We start from the raw sequence: 5,564 nt of genomic DNA on the forward strand, positions 1-5,564 counted from the left end.
TTCTGGGTTAAACAATGGCCTACAACAACGAAAAATAAAATTGACCTTGAAATAAATGTTTTCATGCTAACAGAACTACAATTGGAGCAATCTGGTGCAAAATTGCCTTTTTGCAAATTGCAAGAGCAGGATTTAGTGTTCAAATAGATTTCATGTTCAATTAACAGATGCTAAAATTATTGGCCATTTGTAATTACATTAAAAATATTAGGAAAAAGAAATGATATTATTTGCTCAACAACTGTTTATTTAGGAAAAAAATCAGCTGATATGAAAATTAGAGATTAAAAACGACATCTTACTCTAACGGGCATTGAAAATGTACACTAGTATTTTTTTTAGAAAAAAGGAAGAGACAAGAGGCCCTTTTCTTTCGGTTTTTTTCCTTCTCCTTAACTAACAAGCTACATATCTTACTGATAATACGAATATTTCCTCATTTGCCAACTAAAATTAAAATTTATATTATTTGTTTATTTTTTTGTCCATATCAATTTTGCTCTAAGCTTGGTTTTTTTTTTTGTCCTGTTGTAACTGGCCTTCCATATATTGCAAGTGAAACTATATTCCACATAGTTTGTTTGGATTTTTAATTTGTTTTTAGCTCCATAAAACTTTCTTGACAATTCCAATCTAGCCTTACATTATGCTATGTTCTATTAGTAATCTAAGATCTTCGGAGTGTGCTGAGTCAGGCCATTTCCACCCTACAAAACTAACCAAAGCATATAATTTAAGGTTCACAAACCTGCTATAAATAGTTATGCCAAGCTTCTATGATAAAGACATCATAGCCTTATTTCATGTGATTACATCAAGCTTCTACATGGCACAAGATTCCCAAAAGTTGTGGTCTTATCTGCCTCACAATCACTGCAAGCCACAAATCTTTGAGGTCCCAAAAACTTTTTTTATAGAATCATTTATTTCTTTTTGGATCTATCCACTTCTTGTGCCTTGCTAGCCTTGTTATCAATGTCGAGTCTCAAATTTTGGAGGTCCTTAGTTATCTTGCTCCATTGACATTCTTGATTTTCATGAGTGCGCTTGTCAGGGTCCCAACAATTGCCATCCAAACCACCTCCTTCTCTATCCTTTGATACTTGGCAAATCTTATCAGATTGGCCGGCCTCAAATTTGGCGCCCAGCGAAGCAACCCCTATACTGCAAGTCAGACACCCACACAACTAATTGTTAGATAAATATAAAAAAGAAAATAAAATAAAGGAGGATGAGAAATGTCTTAGGGAATGTGTAGACCAATGTAATTTCTCTTTTTGGCTTACTTGAAGAAGTTTAAAAATTTCATCTTTTGTCCTTTGATCAGGTGCAATCTTATGCTTTTTGAGTAGATCCACTACAATCTTGTCATCGATTGTCCATTTAGTTCCATCTGACAGATTGACGACACGTAGCTTCTTTGCTGTAGTTGATAAGTGCTTAATAATTTATAATTTAGTTATCTTTCCATAGCACTTATCAATGTTTTTAAACTGATAAATACATATTTTACTATGAAATTGAATAAACATTGAATTAAATTTAAATTATGGTAAGAGGTAAATAATTCTTTTCTTAAACCAGATTCTGAACTTGTCTCTCTCTTGATTGCAATCTTTAATGAAAACTACAGAAAAACATATAAGGAGATTGTGTTGACCCGGCTAAGGTTATAATTAAATGGGCTTTGGTCTTGATTAGATTAAAAGTTATAATTGTATAGGAAAATATTTGATTAACCCTCTTATTAAGTCACGATCCTGCTTTTAGCCCTGTTGAGTCCAGTCTGAAGCAGTTTAGCAATAATTAAATTTGGAAGACATTGGGCTCGAGAACAAGTTTAAGCAAATCAACGATCATGACCCACCTCAAATCCAAAGCCAATTCCCAACCAATTCGTTATCTACCTTCATATAAAATTTATAATAATAATAATAACTAAATATTCACGATTCACTGTTCATATGAATAGTGTCTAGTTAAAACACTGTTCATATGAACAGTGTTAAAAAAAAAAAAAACCAAAATGCCGAAAACACTGTTCATATGAACAGTATTCGTGAAAACACTGTTCATGTGAACAGTGTTAGAGAAAAAAATAAATAATACATAATAAATAAATAAAAAAATAAAAAAATAAAAAATTGGGAATCCACTGTTTATCTTCTTCCTCCCGCAGTCGGCCACCTCTCTCCGCCATCACCGACCGGATCCCGCGGCGGCTCTTCCTCCTCTCCCGCGATGCAATCCTCCCCCGCGCGATCAAAGGAGCTCGTCCCAAGCCGAACGCCCCAACGTCGTCGTCGTCCCTGGGTCTTCCGCCATCAACCGCGTGCGGCGTCTTCTCCTCCAAGATCAGCGACCCAAGCCGCGTCGAAATCCCAGCGTCTCCGCCTCCTCCTCCGCCCGTAGCGCATCCGGATCCCATCCCAGTCTCCGCGATCCCAGCCGGCTGCAATCAACGATTCAGCTCCTCCGCCATCAGTCCGTTCCAGCCGCATCCAACGATCACGCCCTTTTCCAGCGATCTCACGTGCAACAGAAATCAAGCCTCCACTGAGATCATTCCCAGCATCACGCCCTCCTCCTCGCTGGGGATCCATCACCGGCCTTCGGCGATCTATAAGAGCAAGATGAAGAAGAGGGAGAAGGGGGGCGACGGTTTGAAAAAAAAAACAGAGGAGGAGCCTCTGTTCAGGAGAGAAAAGAAATAAAAAAAAGAAGAGAATGAAGGGAGGCTGGGAGCGGATCAATTAGTGAAAGAAAATGATGCGGATGGCGTGGAGCATCTCAGCAAGCCGATCAAAGTCGCCGAGCATCATGAGTGGCTGAACCCTGGTTTAGGGGTTTGATGAAGCCATGGATGAGTATTTGTGTTGCATTTCTTTGATTTTTAGCGTTGTAAGACAGTTGCATACTCAATAAAATTATGATCTTAAAATGTCTTGTATAATTTATGTAAGATGTTTATCTTGTAGAAAGTCTTTGCATGAATTAATCTAGTTTATCGAAATTGAATCCAATATCTGTGGTTTGGAAGAGATTGCTATGCAACTATCAGATTTATCTTTGAAAAATTAATCATCAGATGAATCATGCTAAATAGGACAGACCATGCCTATCCTTAGAAAAGATGGTTTGTGCCAGGCTTAGATGACTCATACTGTGGGTTAGATTTCAGCTTTTTGTATGATTGCCCTAACTTGTAGTTAAGAGCAATCAGATCATACACGCATCTAAGTCATTGAAAGCATCACACTTACAAATCCATCGGTGGATTCTAGCCCTAAACACCTCTCTCCATAGATAATTCATACTACTACACCCATATTAATTCTTATGTTTTTATCATTTACTCTAGCTTATCCTTTTTGAAGTAATTATTTAATTAGAAAAAATAACTTGTCTCCAATCCCTGTGGACCGACACCCGCAATCACTGTCCTACAGGATACGTGCTATTGCATGGTTTATTTTCAAAATTGAAAGAACCGATCAATTTTTGGCGCCGTTGCCGGGGATTGCTAGCATAGTTATTTTTCTTACTAAAAAAAAATTTATTTAAAAATTAAAAAAAAAATTTCTTAAAATTTTTTTTTCTATTATTGTTACTTTTCTTATCTTTTTTTTTCTCCCTTACTAATTTTTATTTATTTTTTTATATACTATTTGATCAGGAATCGAGGAAAAAATCTGGGATGATCAAAAGGAGAATTGCCGGAAAAGAAATGCTGTAGAGGTTTGCAAAAAAAAAAAAATTAAATTGCTGGAGAAATTCCCTTTGGTAACCTCTAAACTTTTCTTATTTAAATTAATTATTGGTTTGAAATTTTGTGGTGATTGTTTGATTTTAATTATAGCAAAATTGTGAATGCATGCTTGATACACATACACAAATCAATTTGCACATAGTAAGGGCAATCACCTTAACAAGATAAGAGCCGGATTTCATCACCGGACTCTTGCCCAACTTAGGTGAACTCAATCTCACATAGTGTCATCTTTAATTAAAATCAATTAGACGTTGGCCCCTAGGGACATTCGAGCTCAATAGGACGAAGATCACCGAAAGTTGCACCAATTTCGCTCTGTGGCTTAGTTGATGTCTAGGCAAGCTTTGTCCCTATAAGGGAGACAGTTCATCTGTTCGAGGCAAGTGGGTTTTAAGTGGGACCTTTGCGAACGCATCGTGACCCCTCCACTTACCTGGGAGCTTACATGGTCAACTCGGTTTATTAGACCGGATTGGAGGCTTAGGTGCCCTCTTCAAACCAGTTAGGAGCTGTCTAGTGATTTTAGGACAAATACAAGGATTGATGTGTTTATCTTTTATTGCATGCTTGATTGATCGAGTACTAGTGTATGCACGGTAGTCGTTCTAGAGTACGAAACCTATTACCTTTTGACCCTGAAATAGAACGAACCCTTAGGAACATTCGAGCTAAGATCAAAATATTAGGATCATCCCCACCTCTTAAGATGGCTGAAGAACAACCCAAACTCCTGAGGGAGTACTTTACTCCCACTATTTACACTTCCCCATCTTGCATTCGATTACCTGAAGTAGCAGCGGTACAATATGAAATAAAGTCTAGTGTGATCCAAATGCTTCCATCTTTTTATGGGCTCACCAATGAAGATCCATATAAACACCTAGATGAATTCCTTGACATTTGCACCACTGTCAAGATTCAGAATTTCACTGATGATGCTCTGAAACTTAGATTATTCCCCTTCTCCCTTAAAGATAGAGCCAAGCAATGGTTGAATTCTTTAGAAGCCAACTCGATTCATTCCTGGGGTCAAATGCAACAAGAATTCTTAAAAAAATACTTTCCCATAGGAAGAACGAACCAGTTTAGACGTGCTATCACAAGCTCCTCCCAAACTGAGGGAGAAGAATTTCATGAAACTTGGGAGAGATTTCGGGACCTAATCTGTAAATGCCCACATCATCAAATACCTAAGTGGCAGCTAGTGCAATGCTTCTATGACGGATTGACTGAACGAAACCGTCAGATGATTGATGCCGCATGTGGGGGGACATTCATGCTTCAAAATGAGCATGAAGCATGGAAATTATTTGAAAATCTAAATGAAAACTCCCTCCCCATGCTTCATGTTCTCGTCAAGCACCCCCGAGTTCTCAAAAAAAAGGGACCATTTGTGAAATAAGTCATTCTATGGACCTGTCTAGCAAGGTAGATGCATTGTCCCATAAGATTGACCAACTGATGATAGGTGGGCATTACATGAACTCTTCCCAAGCACAAGTGTGTACTATTTGTTCTAGCCCATCCCACCCTATTCATGAGTGCCCTTCAGCGCCCCAATTTCCCGAACTCGTGCAAGAACACATCAATGCTGCTCAAACACTGCCTAGACCGGATAATGACCCATTTTCCAATACGTATAACCCGGGATGGCGAAATCATCCAAACTTTTCTTGGAAGCAGCAAGCTTCGAATACTGCCCAACCTTATTCCCAAAACTTTCCAAACCCTCAGAATTTTCAAACCCCACAAAATATTCATCCCTACCGTCCCTCGACTCAATTTCAACACA

The 5,564-nt window shown here is 38.1% G+C and overlaps 1 non-coding gene across 1 annotated transcript; it reads right to left on the minus strand.

The window, feature by feature from the left end:
• Nucleotides 1-4,854: 4,854 nt before the first annotated feature.
• LOC120112686 lies at nt 4,855-4,960 on the minus strand. Its single transcript, XR_005514257.1, has one exon. It is a non-coding gene; the product is annotated as a small nucleolar RNA R71 (small nucleolar RNA).
• Between the last annotated feature and the right edge of the window lie 604 nt (nt 4,961-5,564).

This window comes from Phoenix dactylifera, chromosome 11 (assembly GCF_009389715.1).
Source record: "Phoenix dactylifera cultivar Barhee BC4 chromosome 11, palm_55x_up_171113_PBpolish2nd_filt_p, whole genome shotgun sequence".
In the NCBI taxonomy this organism is placed as follows: Eukaryota; Viridiplantae; Streptophyta; class Magnoliopsida; order Arecales; family Arecaceae; genus Phoenix; species Phoenix dactylifera.